Genomic DNA, 16,843 nt, shown 5'->3' with positions numbered 1-16,843 from the left:
CAAGAGTGATGTCAAGCCATTAGGCACAAAGGCAAGAATGCAAGACTTTTTAGATGAGCAGCAGACAGAACAGAGAACGGCTTTCCATTGCTGTTTGCCACATAGCCTGCTGCTAACAGAAGAGGCACTGTGAGGGATCACATGACAGCAGATTTAGGTAGTGTTTTCTTGTTTTCTAAATAGGTGGGGTGTAACTGGGTGTTTTTATTTATATATTTTTTTATTGGATTTGGGCTTTAACCCTAATGCCCTGTACACACGGTCGGACATTCCGACGACAAAATCCATCTTATTTTTTCTGATGGATTTTGGCCCAAACTTGTCTTGCATACACACAGTCACACAAAGATGTCGGAAAATCCTATCATTCAGAACACAGTGACGTAGAACACATACGATGGGACTATAAGGAGAGCAGTAGCCAATAGCTTTCATCTCGCAATTTATTCTGAGCATGCGTGGCACTTTGTCTGTCGGAATTGTCTACACATGATCGGAATTTAAATTGGATTTAGATCCTGCTCTCAAACTTTGTGTGTTGGAAATTCTGACGGAAAAAGTCAGATGGAGCCCAAACGATTTTCCGACAACAAGATCCGATTACACATTTTCCGTTGGAAAGTCCGATCGTGTGTACAGGGCATTACACTGATACTAAAGTCCACCAATACCTGGTCCTAACCCTGACCTAAACTGACCCTTAATGCTGTACTCCAGTTGGTCCAAGCAAACTATTTAAACTCCACCAAAATTTGGAGACCAGCATTAAAGAACAAGAAACTAACCCCTTCTGTTTGCTCATCTCCTGCAAACTGGGAACCTCTTACCTAATCCCAATGGCTTTGCTAAAAGTTGTGTGTAAAACATAGTGGCACCAAGCTGTTACTAACAGCAAAAGTTGTGTATATGCAAAGGGGGAAAAGGTGCAAGTTGATAAACAGCACAGTAAATAAGCTCAGTTGATGTGCAAACAAATAGGGTGGATACATCTAATAAAGGTTTGCATTTTACAAACTGTTGAAAAACTGTAATCTGTCTTGGGGATATGTTTCTTCCATTATGTTCTACATCCCTTATTATAAAATACAACATGCTAGTAAAGAGCTGAATGTTTGACATTACCAGTATCCAAGAAGTTTCATCAATTGACAACTACAATAAACAACATTCTCAGCTTGTGCTGCCTGTGACTTATTGTAAATTCATGAAACTATTTGCAAGCTAAAAGGCTCCTATGAGAAAAAGCTAACAAAATAGATATGCAAGAGACAGAAGACTAAAAACGCTGGCTCAGCTCTTGCCTAGTCAAATGGGCTATTATTAAATAGTCTTTCAATGTTCCAATAAATTAAATGGTATTTGTAAGGTTATCACTGGCCACAGAATAAATTTTTGTACTCAGAAGAGACCTACTGGAGCACAATAGAATAAACACAGAATTATTATGTAGCACACTTGTTTTAACAAAAAAAAAAGTTTGGATTCTCAAGAGCATAGTCATAATAACAGACACTTCAGTCAGACTGCAATATTTATAACAGAAATACACGCTGTGGATACAGCTACCTTCCAATAGTATTTATGTTTTATCCAAGCATTACTTGCACACCCCAGCACATCCTGCTATAGAAAATCCTCTGGCACTGGAAATCTGGTATTCTGAGAACACCAAATGTCAAGTATGTAATTTTGCAGACCACAGATCCTCAATTTCAATCTCAGCCCAAAAAAACGAAATCATTATAAGAACTATAAGTCTGTTCCCTGAAATGAATGCATGCACATGCACAGAAACAATGATGAGCTGATCCAATTGCAGCTTATAGTAATCATTGCATGTACAGCATTCTAGTTCTCCAGGAGACAGGTTACAGAAGACAGAATGATCAGAAGTGGTTGCAATCACACCTCTATAAGTTCTTCTTTATCAGTGTGCAATAGATAATATGGGATTTATAGAGAACACAGAGAAATATAAATGTAGGACATTTTTTGACTTCAGCATAGCTGGGGTGTTTTCTGGATTGTCTAGTAGTTAGGAAAATAATTTTACTTGTTTCTTGTTGTTGTTATCTGAAACACTAAAGCTTAAATTGTGGTTGATTCCTGCTGAATTAGCCAACATTTGAACCATGGAAGCCCCTGGCTGCCCCACCAAGCTCAATAAAAGTCGATTATTTAATCAACTTTTGTTGAAGAAGCCAGGTAGAAGATTGTAGGCTTGGCAGTGCTTGCGTCCAGTCTGATGCAGTCACTGTTTCAATATTCTGACAGTAATGAATGGTGGCGAAGAATACAATAGCTAGCAGGGGAGATTTGTCCATCTGTACTATTTAGCATGGCTGGAGGAAACTGTTTTATGATTTCTTTAGTGCAGCATTCAATTTAAATGTAAGAGATCTATGTGTGTATGGCCAGCTTAAATTTGAAACCCAGGAGTTATAATTTTTGCATACATACACTATATTGCCAAAAGTATTGGGACACCTGCCTTTACACGCACACAAACTTTAATGGCATCCCAGTCTTAGTCCTCAGGGTTCAATATTGAATTGACCCACCCTTTGCAGCTATAACAGCTTCAACTCTTCTGGGAAGGCTGTCCACAAGGTTTAGGAGTGTGTCTATGGGAATGTTTGACCATTCTTCCAGAAGCACATTTGTGAGATCAGGCACTGATGTTGGAAGAGAAGGACTGGCTCAAAGTCTCCACTTTATTTCATCCCAAAGGTGTTCTATTGGGTTGAGGTCAGGCCAGTCAAGTTCCTCCACCCAAAACTTGCTCATCAATGTCTTTATAGACCTTGCTTTGTGTAATGGTGTGCAGTCATGTTGGAACAGGAAGGGGCTATCCCCACAAAGTTGGGAGCATGAAATTGTCCAAAATGTCTTGGTATGCTGATGAAAAACAACCCAAAACCATAATTTCACTCCATCAAATGATTTTGACCAGTGCACACAGCATGGTTCATAAAGATATGGATGAGTGAGTTCAGGGTGGAGGAACTTGACTGGCATGGACAGTCCTGACCTCAGCCCAATAGAACACCTTTGGGATAAATTAGAGGGAAGACTGCGTGCCAGGCCTTCTTGTCCAACATCAGTGCCTGAACTCACAAATGCAATTCTGGAATAATGCTCCCACATTCCCAGAGACACACTCCTAAACGTTGTGGACAGTCTTTCCAGAAGAGTTGAAGCTGTTATAGCTCCAAAATGTGGGCCAACTAAATATTGAAATTTACAGACTAAAACTGGGATGCCATTAAAGTGCATGTGCATGTAAAGCCAGGTGCCCCAATACTTTTGACAATATAGTGTACAGTTGTGCTCATAAGTTTACATACCATTTTTCAGAGAATATGAATGATAACACAAAAACATTTATTTCACTCGTGGTTAGTGTTTGGCTGAAACCATTTATTATCAGTCAACTGTGTTTACTCTTTTTAAATCATAATCACAACAGAAACTATGCAAATCATCCTGATCAAAAGTTTACATACCCTGGTGATTTTGGCCTGATAACATGCACACAAGTTGACACAAAGGGGTTTGGATGGCTATTAAAGTTAACCATCCTTACCTGTGATCTGTTTGCTTGTAAATAGTGTGGGTGTATAAAAGGTCAATGAGTTGCTGGACTCCTGACAGACCCTTGCATCTTTCATCCAGTGCTGCACTGACGTTTCTGGATTCTGAGTCATGGGGAAAGCAAAAGAATTGTCAAAGGATCTGCGGGAAAAGGTAGTTGAACTGTATAAAACAGGAAAGGGATATAAAAAGATATCCAAGGTATTGAGAATCAGCAGTGTTCAAACTCTAATCAAGAAGTGGAAAATTAGGGGTTCTGTTGAAACCAAACCACGGTCAGATAGAGAAACTTACATTTCAGTCACAACTGTCTGAAAAGTTATTTGAGATGCAAAGAAAAACCCACAAATAAATTCAGTGAAATACAGGACTCTCTAAAAAAACATGTGTTGTGGCTGTTTCAAGATGTACAACCAGGAGGCACTTGAAGAATGATGGGCTGCATGCTCGAGTCACCAGAAGAAAGCCATTTCTACTCAAAAGCCACAAAGTATCCTGCTCACAATATGCTAAATAGCACAGAGACAAGCCTCAAAACTTCTGGCACAAAGTCATTTTGAGTGATGAGACCAAAACTGAGCTGGTTGGCCACAACCATAAACGCTACATTTGGAGAGGAGTCAACAAGACCTATGATGAAAGGTACACTTGTGCTACTGTGAAACACGGAGGTGGATTCGCTGATGTTTTGGGGATGTCTGAGCTACAAAGATACAACAGGAAATTTGGATAAAATTGATGGCAAGATGAATGCAGTAAAATACTGGAGGAACGTTTGCATTTACCAGCCAGGAAGCTGCGCATGGCACGTACTTGAACATTCCAACATGACAATGATCCAAAACTCAAGGCCAAGTAGACCCACCATTGGCTACAGCAGAATAAAGTGAAGGTTCTGGAGTGACTATCTCAGTCTCCTGACCTCAATATCATTGAGCCACTCTGGGGAGATCTCAAACATGCAGTTCATGCAAGACAGCCCAAGAATTTCCAGGAACTGGAGGCTTTTTGCCAAGAGGAATGGGCAGCTTTACCATCTGAGAAGATGAAGAGCCTCATCCACAAGTACCACAAAAGACTTCAAGCTGTCATTGATGTAAACTTTTGATCGGGGTCATTTTGGTCGTTTCTGTTGTCATTATGATTTAAAAAGAGTAAACACAGTTGGTTGATAATAAATGGCTTCAGCCAAACGTTAACCATAGAGTGAAAGAAACGTTTTTGTGTTATCATTCATATTATCTAAAAAATGGCCAAGAAATCATAAATTCTGCCAGAATACGTAAACCTATGAGCACAACTGTATATTGGCAAATGTCAGTATCCCTAATTGATATCTGGAATGTTATAAATTACTGTAGATGTCTATTATTTGTAAACGACCTTGTATTTTTTCAATGAACACAAGGCATTCTCTTATTGAATGGGGTGGAGATGGTGACATCACTGGACTCCTCTTCACTTAGTCCAATCAGAGAATGCCTTGCATTCATTTAAAAATATGCAATGTGCTCAATGAATGGTGGAGTTGCTGAGCAAGTGACCCCCCCAGTGACCAGTGTGCAGAGGACAAGCCACTCGCACATAAATGGGATGATCACAGCTCTTATTGTATGTAGAGTGCAATATTACTGTGATTTACAGCATCCCCAATGGCCCTCTGGATATCAGACAAGGATATCCAACTGGCTCAGTGTAAGTATTGTGGCGGTAGGACCCTGTGCTACCTGGAGGATTGCTGGGTTACATCAGATTTTGGAGAGACAGGCATGCTGATTGCACAGCTGTGTGCTGGGCTATTTAATTTTGACCTGGGTAAGGGTCAGCGTTCCAACCCAACAGACAGGAAGTCTGTGTATGAGAGTCAGGTGGACTCCCATTCCTCTGAGAGGAGTCAGAGGCTGCATGGGTGTAGCCAGAGCATGCATGTCTGCAGGAGGCAGATGTACTTGGTGACAGAGCAGCAAAACACTGATCAGGAGTAAGCTAGGAGAAAGCTTAACTCTAGGAAACTCTTTTGGGTCTGGGGAGCAGACCTAAGGCCTAGGCTAAAGGCCTGAATGAGCCGTATGGGAAGAATGTTAACCAGGAGGCTAAAGTATTGAGTGCGCAAGATACAGTAATGGTGGAACCCCCTGAGTGGGCTACTGATGTCTTTGTGAACTTTTCTGTGCTTTTAAATAAAAGTGGGCTACCAGGTCCTTAAAAATACAGTTTTCTACTGGCGTACTCACTGAAAACGCACCTACCGTTTGACTCTGATAATCCCAATCTTACATAAGGTGGAGATATTGCTTTGGGCAGATTTGGAAGAGTTCCAGATCCTCGCATTCCAAAAACAGTGAGTAGCAAGAAACTGTGTTTTAAAGCAAAGCTGTAAGGAGCAGCTAATGTGAACCAGTGGCGTCTACAAGTGAAAGTGTGCTACGCAAAATTTTCTGGTGTTAAAAGGAATTGTGTTAAAAAGCGTTGTATGCCTGACTGCAGAGATGGGGTGGTCAAAACGCAAAAAGGAAGCAATGTTTGCTGAGATGAGAGACAGAACCTTGTGGCTGGAGGGGTTGTTACCAACAGAACAAGCCCCAGACTGGTGCAAGATTGGCCCGCACTGGAGCAAAGGAAAAAGGAAAGCAAGCCGTCACTTAGTGCAAAGAGTGAGCAGATGGGTGTGGTTGCCCATGGAAACAAAGCAGAAATCTGTACAGCTGACTTTATATGGCCTATTCTGCCTTCTGAACATGTTGAAGACTTTTTGGATGATTTTGCGATGATTTCTTCCTGCAAAGGATGGCCCAAAAGTCACTGGATTGAGTTGGTGCAACCTTTTCTGATGGAGGAGTACCAAAAGGTGTACTGTGGGATGTATCATAATCGAGATGACTATGGCAATTTCCTAGGAGCAATCCAATCTAGAGAGCACTGGAAAAGATCAGAGGGGATAATGTGGTCTCCCATATCACCCAGAGAAAGTCTGTTTGAAGAAAGCAGGAGCTACAGCAGAGATGTGTCTCAAATTCTGAGTTAAGAGGTTTGTGCAAAAATGTCTGTTGTCACCCCTGGCAACCATGAAGGAAATTTTGTTCAGCCTGCGGGGGGTGATGGAGAGCACAAGAAACCAGTGGTTTTAAGTTATGGCTGCTTGTGTGAAGTGGTCAGCCTAAAAGAACAAGGCACAGTATCCAGCATCCTGCAAGGGGTATGACCATGTGTGCGGGTCTGCTGTTATCCCTGGTAACAGGAAATCTGTTTGGCCTGCAGGAGATGTTGGAAAATCCAAGAAGGATGCAATGTTGCCCCTTGTCCATGTGGGGGCATTAGCTTGTGAGAGCACAGTAAAGAAGGGGCAATGCCCTCAATTGAAGCTTTCAGCACCTGCCAAATGGAATGGTAAGACTGTTGCAGTTACAAATGTGAGAGAGACTGGTTATGGGACTATTCCCTGTGAAGTGGGAATAAGTCCAGCAGTTGCCCATAGCAATGCCTATGATGTCAGGTCGGTGGACCACAAGACAAAGATATTGCCTATAGAGGATTGTGGCAAGTTTAAAGCATCACTGCTTCATAGAGATGCCAGTGAGATTCTACATGTTGGGAGAGTGCCATCTCCCAAATGAACATGGCAAGACCTGTTACTCGGATGGGTAAGATTGTTGCTGTTGAAGTCAGGGGAAAGACTAACTGTGGGATTGCTCACACTGAAGTGGAAGTGATCCCAGAGGGGAGATCCACTGTTGGTGCAGAAAAGGACTTGCCTCACTGCAGTGCCCTGTCCAGTGGGGAGGCAAGTGTTACAATTAAATGTGATGATGTGAAACGTACTAAGGAATATGTTCATACTGGTATTGAGTTAACTAATGCTGATAATGTGATGCTTAATGAGTTAGGGGTGATCGCTATGCAGGATATGCTATTCCTCTTAGCAACAGTATATAAGGCTGCAAAAGTGTCCCTAGAAACCTCAAGGGAGCTCTGTGTGTTGGAGCCTGAGGTTGTCCGGGACAACTGTGGTGCCACTCTGATGGATAAGAGGGTACTTGACCTTGCTGATAATGTGTCAAATGGTAAAACTAAAATGACAGAAATTTCTTGTGGTGATAATTGGTTACTGCGGTCTGTCACTGCTGACAGCAAAAGTCTTCATGAGTTTAATGAAGCACCACCAGAGCAAGGTGGTGAAGTTATGGTATTGCAGCCTGCTGTGTTTAAAAATGTTTTGCCACAGGTTAGTTTAAACAAAAGTGATATCTGCAATGTGCCTGATGTGGAGCCATTCTGTCCTGTGCCTCCTTCGGCAGTTGGAGCGGTACTGCGTAGTACCTCTGATGGGAGCCCATAGAAAGTAGACTGGGACAGATGGGCAACAAGTCTGTTGGCTTTATTAAAATAAATTTCTGAAGGTAATAGTAGGTTGGACACTATTGCTGCTGTGACAAATGGAGAGTCTGTAAAGCCAGTAGACAGTAGACACCGGTGCATTGGCTGTTGCAGAACTTAACCCCCTCCAGGCAGAAGGATCGGAAAAGGGCGCATACATAGCAGAAGTTTTGTTCACAGCAAAAGAGATGAGTAATGTTGAGTCTCAGGAAGGTGGAATAATGGATAGGGACTTGGATGGGCTCATTATTGCTGAAAATGATCGGATAAGTGTGACACATGCGATTTGCAGTGCTCATGGGGAGCCACACATTTTGTTAGTTGCCTCTGAGGTGGAGGTCTCTTTGAGTATCTCGGCCTCTCAAACCTTAGCAAATGAGCCCCTCCACGTCGGTAAAGGAAAAGTCCCTAGAGTTCTGTGTTTAGATGTGGGGAAAAATATGCATTGGTAGGACAGTCGCTATTGGAGTGTTGGACAACAGGGGGCGATGTGAAACTGCGGGAGTGTCCCATAGGGATGGAGTAACTGCTTAACTGTAGATGGTCCCTCCCTAGACACTGTCCTAGCAAACAAGGTGACAAGAGGTCCTGATGATAATATTGAGTTGAATAACCCCTTGTGGAACTTTGCTATTGAGGTTAAACAGAAGCATGTGGTGTTGATCTCAGATGATTTGGTTGCCAAGGGTAACCACACAGGGGTTAGTGAACCTGAGAAATGGATGTTGTTGGTTAGTGTTGCGTCAGGTAGTAAGAGGGGTCAGTCCCTGACGGGTTTCATGGAAGTGGGTCCCCAACAGTCCCGGGAGAGTAGATCTATGGGAGAAAAGAAGAAAGGGAGAGTCCTGTGGCCAGAAGGTAGAAGGGATAGAGAGATTAGTGGGACCCCACGGTTTAGGAAGAAGTGCTGGTGGAAGCACACCCGGAATAAGATGTGGGTGGAGTGCCCCTTTAGAAGAAAGGTTGGGCAGATTAGGACTCCTGCTGCTGATAGTTGGCACAGAGGTGCCAAGGCGGAGTGCTGGTGGAAACATACGCAGCTAATGGCTGGCACAGAGGTGTCCCATCCATGGTGACGGGTTTATGTGTTCCTCCCTCTGGTTCGAAACAAGGGGGGAGGATACGTGGTGGTAGGACCCTGGTGGTTTATGTCAGATTTTGGAGAGAAAGGCACGCTGATTGCACAGCTGTGTAATGGGCTATTTAGTTTTGACCTGACTATGGCTCAGTGTTCCACCCCAGTCAGGTAGACTCCCATTCCTCTGAGAGGAGTCAGAGGCTGCATGGGTGTAGCCAGAGCATGCATGTCTGCAGGAGGCAGACATACTTGGTGACAGAGCAGCAAGACGCTGATCAGGAGTGAGCTAGGAGAAAGCTTAACTCTAGGAAACCCTTTTGGGTCTAAGGAGCAGACCTAAGGCCTAGGCTAAAGACCTGAATCAGCTGTGTGGGAAGAATGTAAGCCAGGAGGCTAAAGTATTGAGTGTGCAAGATGCAGTAATGGTGGAACCCCCCTGCATGGGTACTGATGTCTTTGTGAACTTTTTGTGAACAGTTTTGTACTGGCGTACTCACTGGAGTCTGATAACCCCAATCTTAAAGTATGCAAAAAAATATTATTCTTGGAGTTCAGCTTCAAGATGGATGTTTTACTTACGGTACTTTGCATACATATCAAAAAAGTAAGCTGAGATACATACTGCACCTATTATTTTAGCTTGGATTGATGCATGTGTATTATATATATATATATATATATATATATATTTTTTATATAATTTTTATTAAAGATTCACAGTTACAAAGTGAATTATCAAACGTAGTCATAAGAATAATACATTGTAACAGTCAAAAATAACATACATTACTAGATTTATTGAGAGCATTACCGTTGGAACAGATAAACTAATAGTCACATTTATACAATATGTCTGTGCCCACTACACTGGTTGTCATGTCTAAGGGTCCTGTCCAGACTCCTCTGGCGCCCCAACTGGGCTCACACTGCGCCAGAGGAGGTCTGACGCGGGAATGTCATTGAGGTATAATATTCCAGTTGGTAGAGCACTTTATAATAAGGATTTAATAATGACTTGGCTTCCTAAACTGTTAACTTGCTTCATCTACCGGGTTGGTGTTGTGAATGACAGGAGGGGATAAGGTCAAGGGCAATTGGGGGGAAGGGAAGGGATTGTGTCGTCAACGTCCATACCAGTATTTCCAACATTTCCAGTTTTTGTCAAAAGTCATACAAGAATTTCTTCTAATCGATAATAATCTTTCATAATGGTAGTTAAGATTTACTTGTGCCCTGTCTGCGGAAACTTTGTACAACCTACGGACTAACTATTCATTCCAATGGTCAACGTCTTATATTCCCTACCTAGGTATTAGACTAACTAGTAACCCTGCTCACCTTTACCATGTTAATTATCTTCCCATGCTACGTAGTTTATCGTTGCTTCTCTCTTCTTGGCAGCCCTTATGTGTTTCCTGGCTGGGGCGTATTACGGCAGTGAAAATGTCTTTGCTGCCCAAATTACTATATCTATATAGAGTGCTCCCGGTTACAGTCCCTACATATTTTCATAACACTATACAAAGCAGGACTCTCAAATATATTTGGGGTAATACTAGACCTAGAATTTCTAAGACGGTCCTCTTTTGGCATAAGCTTCAAGGAGGGCTGGGAATACCATATTTCAAGCACTATTACTATGCCGCTCAGTTATCACAAATGACCCTCTACCACGCTGAATCTGAAATTCCACTATGGGTCAGCTTAGAGGCAGTAGAGGCTCATCCTATTTCCGTCTCCAATATGCTTTGGCTCCCCCCCCAGGAGTGTAAAACCCTTATTAATCCTATCACAAGTCATTCCCTTAAAATTTGGCATAGGCTATGTACTCCTTTTAAATTTTTGTCCCCACATCTCCCCCTATTATCATTCTTAGGTCACCCAAACTTTATGCCAGCCTGCATGGAGCCAGGCGCCTTTTCAGCCTGGTCGCATGCACGCCTTACTCGGGTATGTGATCTTTTTCGGGGAACCTCTCTCATTCCATTCCCTGACCTACAGGCACAGACACAACTACCCCACAAAGAATGTTTCCGTTACTTGCAGATAGCTCACTTCTTCCAAACTCATATCAAAATGGGCCACAATCTTAGATCTATGTCTCAATTTGAGTCTATATGTTCCTCTGATCCGCATGCCCCGGGCACCATTTCATACCTCTATTCTTACCTCTCCACCGCATCTGAAGACCTTCCGAGTTATGCTAAAGCATGGGCCACCGATTTAACGCTTAATCTTGACGCAGAGTCGTGGTCCACTATATGGACTAACACTAAGAACTCCTCACAAAATGTGGTAGCTTCCGAAGGGAACTATAAGGTCCTGATGCGGTGGTACCTAGTCCCCTCTAGAATTGCCAAGTATGTACCAAGCTATTCGCCAGACTGCTTCAGAGGTTGCAAAGACCGGGGTACCCACCTCCACATCTGGTGGACCTGTCCCACCGTAACAAATTTTTGGTCTTTAATCTTTCACATACTAACCACACTATTTCATCGCCCCGTGGATCCTGATCCTAAAATAGCGCTGTTGAATTGGCTACCACTAAATTTCACCAAACCCCAAATTCGACTTTCCCTCCAAATATTGACTGCAGCTAAGCAAACGATAGCAAGAGCCTGGAGGACACCTACTTTACATGTAGCTGAGACCAAACACAGAGTTACACAGGCGATGATACATGCGAAAATAGAAGCGGTAACGTTGGACAAAATCCCACTGTTTACTAGAATTTGGCAGCCATGGGTAGACAATTTCTTGCCTAAGGACTTTGACACACGCCTTATGGCTCCTTAGTTTAAAATGATCAGTGCTATGGGGCTTGTGGTTCCCCTGGGTCCGCCGACCATGCTTTTCTTTCTCTCCTTCCTTTCCCTTACTTGGTCACAACTTTTCCCTCTCTCTCTATGACCTTATTTCCTCCTTCTTTTTCCTCTCTTTTTCTATCCCTGTATTTTCTTTTTCTCATTCTCTCTTTTTTCTATGTTGGGTAAAATACCTTAAGCAACGCTGTTCTCCTTCACTACTACCCTGAGTAGGGACTGGAGCTCTGGATAAAAATGTCTACGGATTTCTTTTTCCCTACCGATACTAGTTGGCCTAGTTTCATTTGGCCCCCCCTTCCATTGTTTTGACTTTTATTTACCCTATTCATATGGGAAGTAGGGGCTGATCTTGTGCCTATATCGAGTTATTTACATTTACAATGCTTAAGTAACAGCGTATCTGACTATCCTTCGTTGCTGTTTTTGTTGTAAACTGTTCAGTTTATTTTACTGTACCCTGCCTGATTCCTTAATAAAATATTTGAAAAGAGAAGATTTACTTGTGCCATTACTTCAGAGGGGTTCGGGGAGAGGATATTTTTCCAGTGTCTGGCTATTATAAGTTTTGCCGTGGTTAAGATATGGGTTACGACCAACCGGAATTGAGAAGGGTAGTTGTGTATACCTATATGGAGAAGTGCAAGTGCTGGGTTTGGTGCTTGTATTATGCCAGTAATATCGGCAAGGACTGTGAATATTTTTCTCCAGAAACTGGTTACGTTTTTGCAATGCCAAAAAATATGTAGGATTGTTCCGGGTGAGTGGCAATTCCTCCAGCACAGCATGGAATGCGTAGGGAACATCCTAGCTAATTGAAAGGGTGTCCTGTACCATTTAGTTAGAATTTTTTGGGTCAGTTCCCAGTGGCTAATGCAGTTTGTGGCCTTATAATTGTATCTCAGTGCTACTCGCCAATGGTCAGGGTCAAATGTTGTATCTAGATCTTTCTCCCAGGACAGTATATTTGGGGTTTTGATTTACTCTTGTTTGGATTGAAGTAGATTGTAGATAAGAGATATGCCTCTACGCTTGTCCTGTTGTGACGTAAGGAAATGCCATGCCTGGGTGTTTATTTCGATATCCGGAGGGGGATTTTTGGTTAAGAATGATGAAATTTGTTTATATAACATGATATGTGAGGCAGGTAGATTGTAATTAGTTTGTAGAGTGTGAAATGGCAGAAGAGTGCCTTTTTCTAGAAGTTTTTCTATTCCTAACTCTATCCACTTGTTAATATGGCTATAAGGAAGAAGTATCCCGAGCGTCTGCAGTGGTATTTTTATGGTGGTGAGTTTGTTTTCTTTTTTAGGTTGTGTCAAAAGGTGCCTCCACGCAAGTAGCGTGGCCTTGGTAGTTGGGGACAGGGATGTAAGCGACAACTGTTTCCAGGAGTCTGCTATCAATAGTAGACTTAAAGGGTATGCCTTGTTAGCAGTTGCTTCTATATTCACCCATAATGGAGATGAAGATGAAAGAAACCAGCTTTTGGACTGGGCTAGGAGAGATGCCCAATAGTAATCTTTTAGATCCGGGAGCCCCATCCCCCCTCCTTTCCTATGTCGTGTAAGAATGTCGCGCGAGCATCGAGCTCTTTTCCCTTGCCAGATAAACAACTTAAGAGATTTATTTAGTTCGCTGAAATGGGAAGCTTTAAATGGGATGGGGAGGGTTCTGAACACGTACAATATTTTAGGGAGAATGATCATTTTGTAGGATGCAATTCTACCCGCCCAGGAGAGTTCAATTTTGGCCATGTTGCCCAATAATTTTCGAATGAAAAGTAAAATTTTGATGTTTGTCTCAGCTATCTGTGAAGTTTTGGCCGCTAGTTGGATGCCCAAATAGGGGATGGATTTCTCCTCCCATATATATGGAATGAATTGGAGTAAAACAGAGGGGTTGGTAAGTAGGAGTATTACGTCATCCGCAAAGAGATTTATAACGTGATTAACCTTGTGGTGTTTAAAGCCTGTAATATGAGGGTGAGTACCAATGGCCTCCGCCAGGGGCTCCATCATTAGATTAAAAATTGATGGCGATAACGGGCACCCCTGGCGGGTTCCATTCGTAATGTGAAATTCTTTCGATAGCAGTCCTGATGTATAAACCTGTGCTACTGGGTTTGAGTATAGGGCCAGAATAGCCGATAGGGACTCACCCTGGAATCCAAATTTTTGTAAAACTGCCTCCATATAACCCCAGTGGACTCTGTCAAATGCCTTCTCTGCATCTACTGATAGAAGCAGAGAAGGCGTTCTCCGAGTCTCTGCCTGGTGAATGATATTCAAAAGGCGTCTTGTGGCATCTGATGCCTGACGGCCTTTGGTGAAGCCCGTTTGGTCTGGTTTCACCAGGTCTGGGATTAAATCATATAACCTGTTAGCGAGCATTTTTGCATAGAGTTTTATGTCTCCGTTAAGAAGAGAGATAGGGCGGAAGTTAGCTGGCGTATCAGGGGGTTTACCCGGTTTCGGTAGTGTGATCACATAAGCTTTGAGCATTTCTAGCGGGAAAGAGCCTTTTATCCTGGCCTCATTGAATAGTGATACGAGATTTGGGGATAATATCTTGCTAAAGGCTTTGTAGTATCCATTGGATAAGCCGTCTGGGCCGGGTGCTTTATTAAGGGGGAGGGACTGTATGGCTTTTTCTAATTCTGATACTGAGAAAGGGTCGTTCAATGTTTGAAGCTGGGATTCTGACAGTAAAGGCAGTTTTAGTTTAGATAAAAATTTGACTATATCTATTCGATTTGGTTGGGTGATTTTGGGATCGTCTTTTAAATTATATAGTGTCGAGCAGTAGTCCGCGAAGGCGTTAGCAATTTCCTGTGGGTTTTCTATTTTTTTGGAGATGTCGGGGTAGTGGAGATGGGGAATTACCGTTTTGGATCTTCGTTGTTTAAGTCTGTTCGCTAGGAATTTACCTGCTTTGTTGTTATTAGCATAGTAGTTTAATTTGAGTCTGTTCATATATTGGTCGTGTTGTGTACTAAATAATTCCCTGAGTTGTGAACATGTATTGGCTAGTTTCGAGGCTGTATCAGCTGTAGGTGTGAGTTGGTTCTCTTTCTCAAGCTTACGAAGTACGGTTATGAGTTCCGTAATCTTAGCCGAGTGGGCTTTGTGAAATACTCAATTTAATGAGGATACCCCGAATATATGCTTTGTGGGCATTCCAATTGATAAAAGGATTTGTGTCAGTGGGGGTGTTAAAATGAAAGAATTCTGTTAACTGTTTGGCGATATCTTTTTGTAGTTTAGGGTCCTGAATTAGGTAGTGGTTGCAACGCCATAAGCGTGCCGCCGCAAATGCACTTCCACCCTCTATCTGAATAAGCACAGGGGCATGGTCTGACCACGTTATATCACATATAGTAGAGTGGGAGATTCTCTGTAACAGCATCTTATCTACGAGAAACATATCCAATCTGGAGTATGAATTGTGTCTGGGGGAGTAGTATGTGTACGCTCTGTCATTTGCATTTAGGCAACGCCACGCATTATACAATTCCTCTTTGATAAGAAGGTCCCGAAAGTTCGGGCTACGATATTTAGTTCGGGAGGATGTGTCTAGGTTGTCATCTACTATCATATTGAAGTCACCACAAATTAATATGCTCCCCGCTCGCATCTCTGATATTTTTTTGGTGACACGTTTTACAAATTGAAGTTGATGCGAGTTGGGAGCATATATACACGATAAGGTAACAGGGAGCTTATTTATGGTACAAACCAGAATGATGTAGCGACCATCTGGGTCGCAAAAAGAGTCCTTCAATTCAAACGCCACTGTGTCTCTTACAGCCAGCATCACCCCCCTCTTCTTCGCTGTAGTAGATGACAGAAACATATGCGGGAAGTTCGGGTGGGAACATCTAGGTGTGGCTGAGCTGTGAAAATGAGTCTCTTGGACTGCTAGAATGTCCACGTTATGCTGGATAGTCTCCTTCCATAGGGATCTTCTTTTGGCCGGATGGTTAAGGCCCCTCGCATTGATCGATAAGATCTTAATGGTCATTCAGGATTGTGGGGCGATATGTCAGTCGGTATCTACTTCGTCTATGGGATATATGGCACTGTATCTTCTGTAGTGGAAAGGTTCTAGATGTAATGGTTAATAGGTCCTGCGGTAAGCATTCAGTTGTATAGGGATCGATGTTGAAGCATAGCTGGTTCTTCATGACAGTCAATATCCAGGATGACTGCCAGGAGTAATGGCAAGGAAGACACACAATCGGAAAAACAGTAATGCCCAGATCCATATATGGAGATAGTCGAAAGGGTTCAGCTTTGAGCATATCAGTCAAGTATAAACTCCAAAGATCAAAAATATAAAACAAAAGGAAAAAACAAAAGGGAAAACTCTCAAAAAACATACGAACAAAGTCCAAATGGACCAGGCAGTCTAACTGCCCAACTGGAGGGTGCTACGGTACGGTGTGCGGTACCATAGGCCTTCGGGGAACCCTACTGTGCTTAGTAGGTCGAGTCTTGTCAGTCGGTTCAGGTGCGCCTCGAATTGGATCTTCTGCGTTGTTTAAGTTGCCACTCTGGATGTACTTTGCCAGGTGGGGGCTTGTGCAGTGGAGGAGGCTCTTCGTTGCTGTCTGTAAGATTTGCCAATGACGGATGAGATGTAACCCATCTTCTAGTGAGTTGATCAAGTGAGTGGTGCCCTGATGTGAGACGATAAGTTTAGCCGGGTACTTCCACTAATATATTATCTTGTGGTTTCGTAGTGCTTTAGTGATTGTCGCCATGTTGCGTCGCAATTGCAGTGTGTATTGCGAAAGGTCCGGGAGCACTTGTAAGTTTGCGGCCTGTTCTGGAATGTTCTCCGCTTTGCGGAAGGCATCTTAGTTTGGAAGAAATGAACTCTAAGGAGCACATCTCTTGGAACTTCTTGTGGTAAGAAGGATGGTTTGGGTACCCTATGAATCCTGTCTATCTTTAGATCCATTGGAGACAGT

The sequence above is a fragment of the Lithobates pipiens genome, unplaced genomic scaffold (assembly GCF_037356315.1).
Source record: "Lithobates pipiens isolate NorthernLeopardFrog02 unplaced genomic scaffold, aLitPip1_a1.2 Scaffold_8, whole genome shotgun sequence".
NCBI classification, from domain to species: Eukaryota; Metazoa; Chordata; class Amphibia; order Anura; family Ranidae; genus Lithobates; species Lithobates pipiens.
This window is presented reverse-complemented; position numbering follows the sequence as displayed.